At 39.0% G+C, this 18,165-nt stretch overlaps 1 protein-coding gene across 8 annotated transcripts in view; it reads right to left on the bottom strand.

Moving 5' to 3' along the window:
* Window positions 1-17,452, bottom strand: part of SPTLC3 (serine palmitoyltransferase long chain base subunit 3) — a 167,405-nt gene extending 149,953 nt beyond the window's left edge. For all 8 annotated transcript variants that reach the window (XM_087775387.1, XM_087775385.1, XM_087775384.1 and 5 more), the window contains exon 1: window positions 17,205-17,452. The gene's annotated coding sequence lies outside the window, so the exon portion shown is untranslated. The remainder of the gene's footprint in view (window positions 1-17,204) is intronic.
* Between the last annotated feature and the right edge of the window lie 713 nt (window positions 17,453-18,165).

Raw genomic sequence — 18,165 nt, 5'->3', positions numbered from 1 at the left:
TTTATATCTCTTTCCAACAATACACGTGGTTCTGTACTTTTTCTTTTGGTTTGGATTGTTTATATAACTAAAACTGAGTCTCCACACAGATTCTTTCCCTCATAACTACTGAAATGCTAACTCCCAGCTGCTGGAATAACACAGAGATCAGCAAACCATCAGTGGGCAGGCTAAGGGCAGCTCACAGAGTCTCTAGACAGAAAATTGTTAAAGAACCCTTTTCTATATACTATGGTCTCCAATGGCCAGCATCAAAGGCAATTAGGGATCCCATTTACTTTCCTCACTCTAGCTCTATGGTTATCTAATGGCTAGTGGAAGAAATTTGTAATTGACCTGGAACAGAGATCTATGATAAATGACCTACAAGTGAGTCTAATCTGTGTTTTAGGTTCTGTCATTCAACAACATGGATATGCAAGTTCACCACATTTAAGAGAAAGAAAGTGAACTGGTTTTGAAGTTAAGAGGAGCTGAGCTTCTTGTTATCCTACTTAGTATGTAGACCAGATAAATTTCACCAAAACATCATATTCTTTCACAGTGATTTTGCCTGATACACTGAGGAGTGAAGCTGAACTCCTTCCAAGAAAATAAGTATATTGTTATATCAAGGGATAAAAAACAAAAATCTGGGAACTATTGGCAACATTACAGGCATATAACTAAACTGTTGCGTATAAAATAAACACATGAAATAAAAAAATGTGAGGCAGAACAGCAATAAAACAGAAGATGCTATAGTAACTAAGATTTACCCATACTAACAAACGCAAAATATATAACAGAACCAGAACTATACTGTAACAGTAATGTAATTACCTTTATTGTGAAGTGCATCCCAATCTAGTAATTGCATTGTAATTCTTACCAATGAAGTTTAGATTGAATCACCGATGATAAGACCCATTAGCTAAAGACTAAACTGAAGCATTACAAATGGGGAAAATGCCGCAGCAAGATGCCATAAAGGGTCTCTTTCACCAAAGAGCTCTGTAGGATCACACTACAGCTCTACCTAGCTGAACCCATCAATTTCAGAACAGCAGAATTAGTCCTAGAGAGTTGCCATATTAGTCACATAAATAAAACCACAATCCGCTGTCAAACACAAGTTTCCAGCACCTTGAAAATCTGGAAATATAGGAAAAAGTAAAAAGCACCAAAAGTAAAAAAAATACATTATACATCTGACCATTACTTAAGATATTTTACGTTTAGATCAGTTCTCAGGCAAGTGATATGAAGAAAATCAAAACAGAGGCATATGCTGTTTAGATGAGCAATCTTTAAACTCCTCTCACTCTGATCTTCCCATCGTAAACTGCCCTAAGTTACCAGAGTCTATGATATAGCACTTTGCCAACAGAGGCAAGCTCCTTCCTCAGATACCCTTTACAGCACAGAAGGTTTCACTAGAGCAGGGAGGGAATTTTTCTCTGGAGAAGCTTCAAATTGGCTCTAGGGTCCCTTCAGTCAGGTTATTACAACTTGGCAATAACAGAGACTTTTGGAGTTCCAGTTCTGTGTAAGCCAGGGAGGGGACCAACGCTGCAGAATTATTCCCTGGCTTTGCTTCTTCCCCTGCCAAAATACTGTTTCCTCAGCCCTTGATCAATGCATCACGATTGGATCTTTCTCCCCTATGTTTGCCCTTGGCTGTTCTGCTGTTCACGGTTTCTTATAAGAAACATGGCTGAGCAGAATAAAAGAACAGAGGGAAATGAACTGACTCCCTTCTAGTAGTAAATTAATCTCTAAAGAAAGGAGACACCAAGTGAGATGGATTGGCTAAAATAAGTTTTGACTTAGCTTGCAAAAACAGGAGCATGTGTGCTTTCAGTAACCTTTCAGTTCTATTGATTGAGGTCTGCTTATCTTAGTTCCCTCTCTTACTACTCACAAAAAAAAAAAAAAGCTTTTGCTGACAGGAGTTCTGTTTATCTTTAATAAAATAGTAGTAATTAAAAAGTGGAAAACGGGAAAGAGCATGCCCTTCCTTTGTTAGAGTCCTGCAGTAATTATATTTGCTTATGTTAATTTTGATTATGTAGCAACGACTGTAGTTGCAAGATAAATTTGCTTTGCAAGCAAGCTAGTAAATACAGTACTGAGGTCTATAGTAAGGGGAGGACCATATCTGTCTGTAGGTAGAGTGGCCTCAGATATTCGGTTCAGACAGATGGCCTTAGCTTTCAGTAAACTTCATTTCCACAAAAAACCCCCACATCATTCAAGATGGGTTATCACTCAGCAGATTTAATTGAAAGATGGTGCATTTCTGTTGTGGTTATCCACGTGTTTCTTTAGAAGCAGCATTGGGAAAAAAAAAAACACAAGTAAGAAAATGATGTCTATATAGATATTTCTCTTCCATGAATTGAAAAGGAAGCAGCTGCCTGTTTTCTGATGCTACTCATTGTTTTAGTCTTCTGTCCCACACATTATGAATGAAAGACCTCCTGAAGACTAAGAAAAGAGACAGAAGATACAGCCTGCATGTGCAGAGAGAGAACCTACACCAGAGCTGTCATTAACTTCTGCTTAGGCAAGCCTTTAGTGCAAATGATGGTGTAAATGTTCATTGCCAGGAAGAACAACTCAGAAAAGACAGACAATTAGGCTAAACTCAAAGGCCATCTACTTTGGTACAAAAAATATTTAGCTGAGACAAAGGAGAGCCATGTTGTAACTTGGGATCAGGCTGTGAAGTGTCATGAATATGTTTGTCACATCCGGGCTACAGTGATTACACAGTTAATCACAGCTAATTATTAATTTTGAATGGTTCTGCAGTATTGATGTGATAAGCTTACCTGACAAAATGTTTGGGGTCTCAAACAGCAGCTGGGTAGAGTTTTGTAATGAGGAATTACTTGATTTGTCCAAAAAAAGCAATTAATACTTTAGTTTACTGTGCTTTGGGAGGGGAGAAGAAATCTGGTTTACCCAACACAAAGGAAAAACCTTACAGTGATAAGCAAAACTAACATTTGAAAAATTAGATTTAATTAAATATTAGTTCTAGATGGAGCACTTCATTACAATTCTAAACTCCTCCCTTTGTTAAAGAAAATCTTCAAAAAAGCTAGTTCAGCTAAAAGAAACCCAAGCATTAGTTTTAGAACAAAAAATAAAGCACAAACTATTTAGACCATTTCCATAATTTTTTTTCCTTGCTTCCTTCCCTAAAATAAAGAGGCCAGTGGGATAACAATTACATTTGTCAGAAGCACTACTGTCACCAGATTAGTCACTTCAAGAAGTTCTGATAAAAAAAAATCCCTGATCATGGATTTGCTTTGTTCTAGTCACTGATACCTTTCGCTGGGCTGTACAGAAACTCCTGCGTCCTGGAACATGCCAGCTACATTCACTCAGGTATTTATGCTTTCATTAGGAACATATTATACCAGCATCACTACAGATACATTTTCAACTGTACTACTAGCAAAGTAGTTAAAGATAAATCAGTAGAGCTATAAAACCCAAGGGAGTTAAAATTGGAAAGCTCACAAATAGTAGACTACATTCAGTAAAATCACAATCAAACATCACTGTGCTCCTGATTTCAAACAGTCCTGTTCCAGCTGTGCTCATTACTCACTATTCATCACTGGTTCCTTTCTTTGAAGATTTTTCAGGACTGAAATTCTTACACTGGTATTTATAAAATCAATAAGGAGTACTAAGGAGAACAGTTCCCTAATACTGAATCCTGAGCACTGTAAGGCCAAAACCCATTTGGATGAAGCATTTCTTCCTACATATTATCCCGTTAATACATTATTGAACAACACAAGAAGTTGTCAAAGCTCCAGCGCTTCTTATCACTTAATGTCACTTCCTGATATGCTAGATCATGAACATATATTTTCTATATTGCTTCCAAAGTACACTTCACCACACCTATCCTTAAGTGAAACATAAGAACTACTGCATGAGTGCTTTGGCTCAGATTCATGAGGGACACCCAAGAAAACACAATTCAAGCTAGGTGTCTAATAACCCTGTACAAAGCGCAGGGAGAGTTTAGCACCTAATGGTTAATTAAATGGATTAATAAGTCAGCACACTGGAGGAGGAAAAGGTTGCAGGTGGCTGCCTAAGCCATCTAATAATCAAAAAAGAAATGAATGTTTAAAATTCAATGGCACTGTGCTCCCTGCACCCCAGCCCTGGTACACTTCCATGTAGCCTGAAGCAGATGTGTGTGTTGGACTGGGTCCCACAGACCCTTGTTGCACTTAACTGCTCCAGACAGACATTTTCCTCTTTTAAGCAACACTTACTATGCTGCGCTCAGGTTTTGAGAGAAATGCTGTGTTTACTCCTACTCCTTCCATCTCCACATCTCCAGGTGACACTGATCACCTAGTTGTAAGCTGAAATGGGGCTTTCCCTTGGGAACTGAGAAATGCAAGTCTGACTCTCTTTCAGCTGAAGAGGCTATTGAACCGGGCCTCCTACTTCATGATCAACAAATAGACTGATCTGATGTTACACACAAGGTGGGTGACCTGTCCTTTACATTCCCCCCCCCCCCCCCCTTTTTTTTTTTTTTTTAAGGAAACACCAACAGCCTTTGCCCCTGTAAGGAAATCAGTGCTGTCAGCACCCCACAGTTCCAGCCAATTCCACCTTCATCTTACTGGGGCGGAGAGACAACTAACTTTGTGACTATCAAACTAGTTGGAATGCAAGATGTTTAACCTGGTCACGCTGCCTGTAGATTTTTACAATTTCGACTACAATTTAGTTATAAACCAGAGCAGGAAATCATGTTTCTACCTAAAGTGCACTATCATGACCAATACACTTTTTTTTGGATCACCTTAATCCTTTAAAACAAACAAACAAAAAAACAAATTGCAGATCTATAAAATCTTCTTTCTGACTCTCAGCTGGATTTGAAATTACCTTATAGAAAATTAGACTGATGGATACTAGCCATTAATCCTTCTCAGCACAGAAATTACTTTTCTCATATTGTCATGAATAAATAACCATATTCTTTGAAAGAAGGAAGGACTTGAATAACAATCTGCTGTCAATCAGTCGTGGGCGTTAATGACAGCAGCAGCTACTCCTCCCTGTGCTTGAACTCTGTCCATCGGACATTTTTCCCCAGTGTGTGCATTGACAGATCTTCACTGGGTAATTTATTATTGGAAACTAATGGCTTTATAGCAGTCCTTCACTTCTATTTTTGGATTGTCTGGTCCAGGACAGTGTTAATTATCACAAAATAACCAACTATACAAAACCCTCATGACAAGAAAGTGGATTTGTGATAGAATGAGCGAGAGAGATACAATGATTAATGTGAAGGACCTGGTCAAGGACCAGCTCTCAAAGCATCTTCACATGCTACCAGAACATGTGGAAAAGAGCAGAGGGGTTAACCTAATGGCAAACAAGAGCTCCTCAATGTTTCATCTTGTTCTGAAAATGAAGTTTGTTTTGAATGCTTTCAGATGGATGTTATAACCAGTCACAGTCTAGAAGATGAAAGGCTGTGTGACAACAGAACCTTGATAAAAAATAGGGACCACCATCTAATCAGGATTGTCCAGTTGTATCTCAGATTTCTGTGAAGACACTTCAGAAATAATCCAGTAACTCATTCATCTGGGCTCCTCTGAGCCTAGGTGTTGCTTATATATCATATAAGCAATCTTTGCCCTTTGAGCAAATAAAAAAAAAAGAAATAAAAAAAAGGAAAGTAACATCTACAGGATAGAGTGAACAACCATCACACAACATTCAGTTTGTAACTTCAGCTTGTGCCAGGGAAGGCTACGTGATCCTGCCCAGAGGTTTTTAAGAACATGATGAAGAAGCTTCTGTCAGGAATAAGACACTTGTTTAATCCTGTCTTTGGGCAGAGGATGGATCAAATGACCTTCTGTGGCCCTAATGATAATATTTCCTATGGCAAAAGTGACCATTTTCTGACCTGACCAGTAGACAAAGGAAGAATATACATGCTTTCCCTTCTCATTTCTCTTTCAGGCAGAGAAGGCTGCTGCTTTAGATAAATATAGTTGGAGAAACTGTCCCTTTATACAGAGTTTGCCATCTAGAGAGGGCTGAGGGTAGGAGGAAGGAAGTATTACCTTCTCCATTTTGTAGACTGGCTGTTAGATGTAAAGAACAGAAGCCTTAGGGAGGAAAAATTTTAAGCTCTTATTTACAGCTGAAGCCTCAATATCCTCTTGACCCTGCCTGCCTAAAGTTAGGCACTTCACTGGCTTAAATGCATTCTTGAATCAGGAAGCTGGAGAAGAAATGACTCATTTAACTCAAGGGAATCTATGGTGCAGTCAGAATTGGAAACTACGTACACAGGTTGTGGGACTGTGAATCGGTGACAAATTTATCCTTTGCCTCTCTAGTAGTGCAACAGGGAAACACTTGATGTTTACCTGATTTAACACAAGCCATGCTAAATACTGTATCTAAAGTGGAACATTTTAAATGGTGGATGGGGAAGAGAAGGCAAAGAAAAAGGCTGGGAGGTAGAAGAATTAGGGATGACATTTTCTGTCTTTTAAAAGTCTGACCTTTTGGAAATATCACTGTGTACATTTTAAATATTAATAAAGGCACTAGCTGTTAGAAGGCACAGGGCTGTTGTCGGGGGGTGACCTTTTATTGAAGTAAAAGAAAATTGACAGTTATATTAGCCATAGAATTCTGCAAACAGAAGCTACAGGAAAAAAGCAAGCAAAAAAGCTGTCATTATAATTAGCTACATTCTGTAAATTAATCTGAGGATGTGGCTCTGTCTACATATTGCTGCAGGTCCCTCTGTATCTTAGCCCAGACTTACCAAACAGCTTCAGTGGCAAAAAGAATAGATTTTCCCTTTTCAGTTCTTTAAAGAGATGTTGTGCCCAGAGAAAACAACCATGACACTGGGACAAAATCAACGGGATCTTCCCAACTCCATGATCATCACTTCTGTGTGCCACTAGAGGCACCCCCCCTTAGCAGCTCTGAGCAAGGCTGGGCTAGAACCCCTTTTCAAGCATCACCAACAGAAGGGCTAGAATAAGGATCAGACAGCTATTACCTCAGACCTATTTTTGCTTCTCAGGACTAATTAACCTAATTAAAAGATCCTTGCTCAAGTGACCTAGACTTATTCAGACTAGAACTTTGGTGCTACATGACTAGGAAAGAAGCAATCTACTGCTTCCTCCCAAGCAATTTGTTTTTTATTAGAACTAAGACAGCTGAATTAACTTCTTGTCTTCATTTTGCTGGTCATAATCTCAAGGGTTCAGCTGTCTGTGATCCAAGGCCAGCTGATACAGCACAGCTGTGTAACCTTGACTCAAACTTCTGAGAAAATTGCTAAGTTGTGAGAATGAGCTGTGAAAAACAAATAGAGTAGAGCCATCCAAAATAAGAAAAGTAAAATTGTAGGCAAAGGTAAAATTGTTGAGATAGGAGAGTTAGAAGCTCAAGGACTTCAGAGAAAAAAGCCACCAACATGAAAATGCATAAAGCCCTGCAGGGAAAAAAAAACAAAAAAACAACAAACAAACAAACCAACAAAAAAACCCCAAACCAAAACCACACCAAAAAACAAACCACCACACCAAAAAGAGACTTGGAAGTTGACAGCACATCATCAAGAATCTCTGTTCCAAAGAGGAACAGAGGTCATTCCCTCCCCACCTGACTGATGACTGCCTAGCCACTTCCTTTTATCTAGGCACAGTTAACAAGTTTATGAAGAGTTAATTGAGACTCTACAACCCCTAGTATGAATGAGGGAGCAGAGAAGGAAAGAAAAAGGGACATTCCTTGCTTGTCCTTCAGATATCCTGTACTGGCAAACAAGGTGCTACATAACATTTTTGCACTTCACTACCATTTACTTAATGTGATAAGATCTTCCATACATTTCAGCTGCATTCAGTGTTTTTTTTCATTAGTTATGTTATAGTTCACACCACATAAAAAGCTGGGTTTATAAACTACATCTAGTATTACAGTCATAAAGGGCAAAACCTGCCCTCCTTTATGTCAAATTCTGCATAAGACATTTCAATGCATCGGATTTAGAGTTGATGTGCACCCCATGAAGCCAGCTGAGCCTGTTCTTGAACACGGTCCCACCACCAAGGCTTGTGGGAATGACGAGGACTTAGAAGTGGTGAGCAGCACAGGATTCATTCTAGAGGGAAACAAGGCAGTCTTCATCTCTTTTTTACCTCCAGACAGCGAAGGACCAGCACACTCACCGCAAAGCAGCTTTGCTGGTGTAAGCAATGGGTGGCAGTTAATATACAGATCCTGGGTTTTCCTACCATTCAAACACACTGCATATACGCATACAAAACGATACCTAGAACTTCAGAAAATATTTTTTTTTTTAATGGAGGTATAATTTATTTTCCATTCTCATTTTTTCTTTTGGAATTACCTTCTTTGGCTAGTAGAACACAGGCTACACTTGTTTGGAGAAACAGGCAGAAAGGGAAAAGTTAAAAAAAAGTTAAGCCTAAAACAAATATTTATTCTGAATGCCAGAATTTAATCAGTTAATTCACCTAGAGACAACAATGTGAGATCAAGTACAAGCTAAAAATATGGTCTGGAAGTCATGGGGAAATCAAATGGGACAGAAAAGACAGTGAAGTAATTGTAATGAGATTTATAAGTCTGTTACCTGGAAAAATAATCCAGGTAAACTACTATTTTTTTTTTTTTTTTATTATTTTAAAGTACAGGAAGGTACTTTAGACACAGAGAATGTTAAGAGTAACATAGAAACACTGTAAAAGAGCACGCATCTATCCTTTTGCAATTTAGTTCCATCTAGAGGTGCCCAATTTCTCCTTCCTCTTTTCCCTTTATATTGACAAAGTTTAGGATGCCTTGCGGGCGTTGCTGTATTACAATGGTATGCAACACCCATAACAGACAGACACATCACTCCATTGAAACTGAGGGCACAACTAGTCCATCTCAAGGAAAGGAGACCTGCCACACAGCACTGAAATGCAGCTGTTTAACAGTGCACAGAAGGTCATACAGCCTTCTGGGACGAAAGCTTCAACGGAAAGCAAAATTAATGATTGTAATGCCTACTGATGTCAATGGAAACCGTCCTCTTGGACTGTAGACTCTAGACATATACACACTTCCTTCTCATACACCCACTAGAATCCAAACCTGAATTATCCAGAACATGGGGGTTATCAAAGCATTGACATATCTCATATACAAGAAAAAAATATTTTTTATTATAAAAAAAGACTAATTGCCAGCTAGAAGTTAATATGTCTTTCTGTGGTGGTAACACTAAGCTTCTGCTGAATGAAACCTTTGTCCTCTCTCAATGCAGAATAGCAAAAGTTCAAAAAGTTACCGAATTTGCAAAGCTCCAATGCGAATGACAGAGTTATTTAAGGATGTACGGGAAAAATAGACTAAAGAGGAAACTGTTTCAGTACATTTTGTTACAACAGGAACGAAAACCTTCACAAAAACAAGTTGCTATAGCAAGTTTCCTTGATTAACTTATGTGACCTCAAAAAGAAAGATGCCTCATCCTCAGAGGTCCTGAAGACACTGAGTAGGCTGGGGAGCATCCTTTTGCAAAAGGGATTAAACTTCTTTGATTCAGAACAGATACAGTTCAATCATTTCAACAAAATTCACATAGTCTGTCAGTACCTAAGACTGATTACTTGGAGCTATGGACAGGGAATCTTCTCTTCTGAGCACCTTCCATCCCAATCTGTATTTTTATACTTAAGTAACAATAGAAAAACACAAATTAATGCTCTTTGACACCGCATTTTCCCTTGGTATCAGGAAAATTATTCAGTTTTGTGGTTTCTTGTTGAGGAGATACAGGGAATGACCAGAGGACAGAAGTCTGACCAGCAAATAAACTTCTCTCCTTTGCTTTCAAGAAATATTTCACTTCTCCACCATCCCTGGCATCTGTAGCTGTCTTGAGGTTGAAAAGCAGGTTCCTGCTGAACTGCAGCCTAAGGAAACTCCTCAGAATATATGAAAAGTGAAGTTACTTTCTAGGGAAATGGCTAGAGATTTCAGTTTTTTGTCCAGAGATCTGAAGATACGAAACATCAAACAGACATGAAACATTCAACAGATACTCCAGCAGAGAGTAAGAAAGTATTATATCCAACCTATGATATAGTACCTTTGTAATGCCCTCTTGCCTACAAAATCACTTCCTGTGAATCTGTTTGTACCTGTGCAGAGACACTGCACCAGTCCTATAGGCCGCTAAACCCTCAAAATTACTTAGATGACCAAAAGTCAGAAAATTTTACTTCTGGGATGCTCAGCAGCCAGTATAAATCAGAATTACAGTTTCAATGAAAGTGAAAGTTTGGACCAAAATACATCATCCGTGAAAACCATACCCAGGATACCTGAGGAGTGTGACAGGACAATATGCACATACCTAACGGTACACAACAGAAGACCACAATTATCTGCTAAAACAAGATGTCCTTTCAGAAAAAGGAATAACTGACACATAATCACACATCTATTTGTGTCACCAGCTCAGCACACCAAAGGGCAAAGGAGGGCGAAGATCTGGGGAAAACATGGGTTGTTTTTTTCCCTTAGTTCTGAGGTATTGTTCACAGCAGAAGAAGAAAGCTTATTTTCTTTAAAAAAAATCTACTATTAAAATAGGTCTCAATGAAGATAACATCTTCATATTGCTGTTCTAGCTAAAATATTATCTGGTCTCAGCAGAAATCTTAATATTTGAATTACCCATCTTCTTCCTTTTGAACTTCAAGGAAGTTACATGATACCAAACAACTGTCTCAGGGGACAGAGGGAAGCAATACAGATAAGCAAGAAGAAAGTAGAAAGCCTGGAGATGAGAGAAAGGGAAGGACAACTTTTAATTAGTTTTTAAGAAATCACATAGTTAATATTAACAGAGCATGTTACATCTGGAGGGACGTGAAGGTGCTTTGGCATAGTCTGGATATACCAGAAATATCTAGGCCAACATTTTGAAGTCAATGCTGGCATTTTAATCAACAGTGTGTTCTGTCTTTGCACATACATTTCCTGAGGGTGTTTCCTACCTCTACCAGAACATGGCGCAAGCAGCTTGTGCTTGCGCCAGAGAGATAAGTGGGAAAAGACATTTTAAGCATATGGTAGGCTGGGTTGGCTCCACAACAAATAGATTTTATGTTATCAGCTACAGGCAAGGATGAAGAAGAAACAGAGAGAAGATGCTCAGGCCTGTTGGCTCAAAAAGTTACAGCCAGCTGTTACCAGTCAACCTTTATTTATTTGTCTATCTTTAAATTTTCTGCAATTCTGCATGCAGAGAATAAGAGCCTTAAATCCCCAGTCCTTTCAGTACAGTGCCTTTAATTATAGTGAAAATTCCCAGTCCTGGCCAGAGAGTGTTAACTTCTCTCCTAAAACACAAGTCTCCACTGAGGTTAACAGGCTCTGCAATACCCAGCAGAACTACCACACCACTCATTTTCTTGTCTTTCAGCATTAGACTGGATTCCTTTCATTTTTATAGTCATTTTATGGAGCATCGCTATGTACAAAGATTATTGCTTAAATCACAGTTCGCTTTGATTTAGCGTGAGAAAGATAGTCCAGTGACTTGGGCTGCAGCTTTTCTGTATAAATGAGGTATTGAGAGTCTGGGGCCCTCATTTATCTTCATTTTTCTTTAAGATAACAGGCATACTTCAGCTAGGTCTATAATTCTTCAAGGCTCATTTTATATGCAAGAGAGAGCAGGCTGAACTGTCTTCCTAAGGTAGTGGTCTCCCCCCTGACAATACCGGGAACTGACTTTGGCATCTTTAAAGTTAAACGAGAAGCTGAAGCTTCACCTCCAAGGGTATAATAGTACTTCCCTACCTTGGAGTGTATTACTTTAGAGATCACAACACATTCGGACACCGTGGTCTTACAGGAACGATGATGGTGGTGAAACAAGCCTTATAAGCATCATTCAGTATCATCTAAATCGACATGAAATGTACCTAGTTTTGTGCTTAATTGCAAATATGCTATTTGACTCATTTGGAGAACTTTTGAGTAGGACTGCTCTGGAAAAAATGTAGATCCTTTTGACTGAAAGCTGTTAGACAAACGCACCAGTTTTACCTACGCAATGATTTAAATCTCTGTATAGAATCTTCATTTAAAGATTTTTGCAACCAGTCTCTTAAGGTGTCTTGGCAGCTTCAATTTCAAATATCACAGTTCTGGGTTTGTTTATTTGGAAATGTATATAGCTCAAATGAAGAGTGTGCCAAGAAGAGTTAGGAAAATAATCAGAGACCTAGAAAACATGAGCTACAGAACTGGATGTGATGAACCTCAAGAAGAAGAAGAAAAAAAAAAAAAATCAAGGGAGAACCTGGCAGTACTCTTCAAGTATTTAAAGGACACCTGCCAAAAGGAGGAGTCCAGATTGGTGGATCAGAGAAGAAAGAAGAGTCTTGAATTACAGCAGAGAAGATTCAAAGCAGACTTTGGAAAGACTTGCAGTGTTAAGGGCAGTAAAGCAACGTTAGCTCCTTGGCTGTCACCTTCCTTTCCGGAGTCCAAGACGCACATTCCTGCTATCAACTCATTCAGAAACACATTCTTCCACTATTAAACACTATAAAAGTACATAAATCCTTTAGTATGTTAGTTTTTCTATTTTACCAAAAGTATTTTTATTAATGTAACACAGATGTAATTTCAGAAAGAGTTACAAATGCAAACCTACATGTCCTGTAAGTATACCGAGAAATCGGTTTTTCAGAGAGAGCAAGAAGTAATTTCAAACCAAGTTTCAGTAAGCAGCATGCTATACTGGGAAGCCTTTTCAAAGGTAGTTTGGAGGTTCTATTCCTTAATTCAAGAAAAAATAAAATAAGATTGAAAAAAAAAAATCAAATCACCTCTCTCAAGTCTATATCAAGTATTTGACGGATAGTTGACAGCATTTCCTGCATATACATTCCTCTTTGGGAGCCTAAGATGTTGTTTGTAGTTCAAACGTTTTCTATACATCTGCTTTCTTGCATCACATTCAACAAGTGTTTACAGAGAGCAATACATGCACAAAACACACGTACCTCTGTAACCACCCACAGCCTCTGATGTCTAGCTGAGCACATGGAGGTGCTACGTGCGTATGCAGAAGCAGGTACCCAAGACTGTGGATGCAAAAGGACATGGGAATGGACTTCAGCTTTTGAAAGGTGTTACTGCTGGCTTATAAATGCACAACTTGCACAAGGAATTCTCCCTTATGTCAGGTTGTCAGATTTTAATTTTGCATCCCATCTACACGGAGTACCTCCAAAAGGAAGAAGAGGTGTCGGCAAGCGCTTACGTTGGCTGCAAGTTTGACTGTGAGCCACTGGCAAGCAGCGGGCCTTCAAGGAAGAGACTCCTCTCTGAAGCCACTCCCAAGCCATCGCCTAATGTGGTATATCCAGACTTTCCCCAATGGTGCGAATTCCAGCTGCAATTCTAATATAAAATTAATCTACTTGCTGAAAAGTCAAAGAAATAGGGAGTAGGCAAAAGCAGACACCAACACAGCATCAAGGCTTTTTACTTCAAGGCCAGCTTTCTCTCCAGAGCTACTTGATGTTTTTTTCAAAGCAATATTGCAAGGAACTGATTAAAAACAAGCTGCAACTTTATGGAGAGTCATTTGTATAAAGACGTAACATGAGGAAAAACAGAATTAAGTAAGTTCCTTTTTTTCCTGCTAGATAAAGAGGCTGGAGGGCAGCACTCGGCAATCCTATGCAATCATAGGAATAAAGAATTGTCTACAGGCCTCAGGTATAAACCTGAAATCAGCTGTTATAAGAAGCAGTATTTCACTTTAGTATAAATAAAACATGCATCTGGATTGCTGCTGAATTCTTTGTTCACACCCTTATGCTATGATTGTTCCCAAGCAGTTTTCTCTTCCCCCAGGAGGTGTAAGAAAGTAGCTTAGCTAAGCCTAATAACACAGTTTATTTTATAAAAAGATTGGTTGACTCACTCTCTCTCTCTGCCCAAATACTTTATCTTTGGTCTACTAGAAAAGAGGGAACAGAACTTTAGAGAAATCCTGAGGACAGGACTGCATCTGTGGAGGGCTGATACACCGACTAAAGCCCAGGCACAGAGGATGAATGTTTGGTTCTTAGTTCAATAACAGACTTGACAATTTGTTAATATATGGGCAGATGGTATATTCCAGACAGCTGCAAATGAATGGGTGTGGAACAGACTGAAACCTGCACTAGTGCAGAGCTGATCTCATGTAAGCAACAGCTACTGAAAGCTATGGGAAAATTCATTCGCATTAGCCCATGGGGGTCATTGGATGAAGCATGCATCTGCCACTATGTAATACATGGGTATTTCCTCCCCTCCCAGAGCTCTATATCACCATTTACAAAACAATGAAAATACCTTTGCAAACTTCTTGGCCTCTTTGGGCAGTAAATATTATACATATGTTCTGCAGTTAGCCACAATCTAATTGCACCTATCCATTAGGTTCCAGTTTTAGTTGTGCCACCATAAACAGGTAATATAATAATTATTAACACTTCTGCTAAGCCAGATTTCTGGAGCCTTTATTTACACGAGCGCTATAGTTCCCAAAATTCTTGATGCCTGCTCTCTGTCAGAGTGCTGCATTTGGAAATCATGAGTGGGAGTTTAAAATAGGTTCAGCATACAGCTCACACTGTTCCCATCTCTGACATCCATATGTGGTTTGGACAATCTGGAGCTTTCTTTGAAAGGCCTCGCTCTGCCTGTTTTGCAAAATAAAGTTCTACATTTGCTGCTATTAGGCTCTGCAAGTTGCAGCACTTTAAGATATCACTAACTTGATAAACAATGAGGTTTATAAAACAGTCTGATGGCTAAATAGACACATGCAGGATCAAATGTTTGCCATACAAGCAATCAAACAAATTGATGAACATGAAGAAAGTGATTATAGAACTATAACTGTTCTATTATTAACCAGCAATCTGCATATCTTCCTCCAATTAATGCCTAGGAAGGAGATGCGAGTCAGTTGAAACCTAATTACTGGCATAACACTTTGTTGATTAGAAACGCAGTAACAGTCATTGCTTCTACTTCATTTACACAAGGCCCATAATAATAAGCCAAAGAATGTCAGTCAGTCACTGCGTTCCTGCCAGAAGTTTCTGCCGTAGCAATAGCTTCTAGTGTAAATGCACTCCTCTATCCATGTCACTCAGCTTGGTAATTGCCTTGCCACTCACATAAAGAAAACAATTTCCGGCTTTGATGGGATTTTGTCGGCGATGTGAAACTGCTACTGCAATCTCTGCAGCTAGGTGTTAGATGGGTTACTTTGGTGGATCATAACATGAAACTAATCTTTAAGGAAGCAGGTGGAAAGAGACAGAGAGAGAGAGAGAGAGACTTACAGGTTGGTAGGTGCTAGGAAAACGGTGCTGTCCGAGTGATTAACAAAAGGAAAGTGTTAGATTAAATGGAACCAAGACAAAAAGAAGAAAGCAGAAGCAAAGAGAATAAAGTTGCTTTGCCATTTTCCTACCATTGAGAACATCTCTCAGTTCAGCACATCTTTCAGAAACTCTTATAAAACCATAAATGCTTATTTTATATGCCATAGGTAGCTGACCAGCAGTCTATAATTTCAGCTTGCAGGCTTTGTATTTGTGCCTCCCCATGAGCTGTACATTTATCACCATCATTTCATCATTCCCAGGCTGAAGCTGCAGATGCAAAGAGCTTTCCTTTCAATACGTGGCATGCAGCATTCTTCTCACTTCACAACCTCATTCCCAGAATAAGGTCATCCAGCGTTAGACATTTCATTCTGCTTCTCATCCGAGGTGAGCCCAGAGTCCAGCTTAAAGTTTCCCTGTGACACCTGAGGGCCCCTCCCAAGTTCCCCGTTCACTCATGCATCTCTGCGTGACTAAGCTTGACTTAGTAGAAGGACATACGCAAGGAAAAGGCTCCAGGATGGCAAGCAACAGCTAACCTTGTCTGCTTCGTCTCACACCCAGCACCTGCAGCAATGGAGACAAGACTTTCTTCTCCCCCCACCCCCTGCCCTACCAGGTGAATTTATACCAAGGTTTTCATGGACAGGCATAAGAATGGTATCATTTATATCTCTCTTATGAAGATTTAAAACTTAATCAATCACAAATACAGTTTCTGGGTAGCAAGATGAGGACAGAGCAAACGGAAAGGTTCCTTTTTCATAGTTTACAGAGAAGTGCATCTAGAACACGAACTCATTTCAAGGCTCCTTTTGGATGGAAAGCCATAGCAGGAAGAGGGTAATGAGACTTAAAATTAAAGGAAAATAATAACCACCCTGCAGTATCAGTCAGAGAAAATCTCTAGTCTTATATTTCAAATCTTCCCTTGCAAGCATAGGGGAAGTCTGAAACAGCCAAGCTGCTGATGAATAGACACAACAGCTATGCTTCCAACTTACTGGAGTCCCAGAACCTGAGGATACCAGAAATACCAAGGATCTCTGTCAGAGTTACCCGAGGGTCCGACCCACAGACACACACGTTTCAACAGGGGAGTTGTTATAATATCTGATAGGAAAAACACGCTGAACAAAAGTGTCTGTTTCAGTTGCTTCCAATGAAGTTTGGGGTTTATTTCATATCTATTGCTTTAATGTTCAATATTGCTATTCCAAGATCCTATGACAGGACTGAAATTAACTGCCCTCAGTAGGCTTTGTATTTCTGAGTGTACTCCTGAGAGATATGAATTATGAAGGTCTTAAATGCACCAAGCTCCTCATCTCTTCATAGCATTGTCTATATCTTAAATATGGCCAATACCTTTAGCAAGTAAAAGTATATTAAGGTATTGGGAAAAAACCCTTTCATTCTTAGCTGAAATGGTTCTATTTCAATTGCAGTATATTTCATCACAGTAATATTAAGATACTTTCAAAACTCCTCTTGCAGTTCAAGGAGGTAAAAAGGCCTCTTTTCTTCAGGACGACACTAAATCTGATCTTATGAGCGATTACAGCCCTTTTCTGTACAAAAAAATTTGGTTGCACAGAAACCACAGACTCAGGGAAACCTCTTAGTGTCAGCTAAAGCTCACTGCTTCTCCCTCTACCCCAAAGAAAGCACTGTAACTATTCTTACCTTCAGAAAAGGCATGACAGCTCCTACTGTATGTCTTCAGAAGTATCCAAAACCTCCCAAAGCAGTCGGGCTTTAAGTCCTTGCTAATTCTAAAATAGCAAAAAGAAGCAATATTTAGGGATATTTTTTCCCCCCAAACAACACAGAATAAAGTTTTTAAAAATAAAACCATGAAGGAACAATACTATTATGTTTCTGATCTTTAAAAAAAAAAACAAACCAAAACCCCCAACCCCCCCCTCCTTGGCAGGTAGCCTGGCTTTGTATCGATCACTTCACGTTCTTCACATATGGTGAAAGGTTGTCTTTGATGCTGACTACACACTAAATAAAGAGGGAGATACACAAGGGATATATCTAAAACAGCCCAGTGCTTCGCTTTACTGTAAATGAGATCACTGGCAGTAACACAGAGTTGATTTGTGCCCTATTTTTGGTAGTTCGTATTTCTTTAGCACAGCACTTTTCAAAACTGAAAAATAAGCATAAATTCTATAAGCTTAAAATACAACCTAGGCAAAGACGTTTTACAAAATACAAGGAACTGTTGGGGCGTAGTTTAAAGCGTAATCACAAATTTAGGACAGTTTCCCACACACGCTCCTTTCTTCGGAGTTTTCAATAACTCTCTTACATCCTATTGCCATTCTACCCAAGTTTTCCCAGCTTTGTATTCTTTTCCTCATATTTATTTTTCCTTCCAATAAAAAGCCACTTTCCTGTTTTCTTCTTTGAAAATTAAAAAAAAATATATATCTGCAGAATCACTATACAGACAGATAAGAAACTGCTGCATATTTTAAAGAGGAAATTGCATATTCAGCACATTGAAAAACAGAATCAAGTGTACACATCACTTCTGGTAAAAGCAGAAGAGATTTCCAGGCATATTTTTCAAGGAGTAGGGATTTGTCCAGTACCTGTTTGCTCTGAATGAGCTTGTAACAAACCACAAAACAAC

Source organism: Nipponia nippon, unplaced genomic scaffold (genome assembly GCF_047370975.1).
Source record: "Nipponia nippon isolate SJK-2023a ecotype South Korea unplaced genomic scaffold, ASM4737097v1 scaffold_4, whole genome shotgun sequence".
Taxonomy (NCBI): domain Eukaryota; kingdom Metazoa; phylum Chordata; class Aves; order Pelecaniformes; family Threskiornithidae; genus Nipponia; species Nipponia nippon.
The sequence above is the reverse complement of the archived record's forward strand: the minus strand, read 5'-3'. Positions and strand labels throughout refer to the sequence as shown.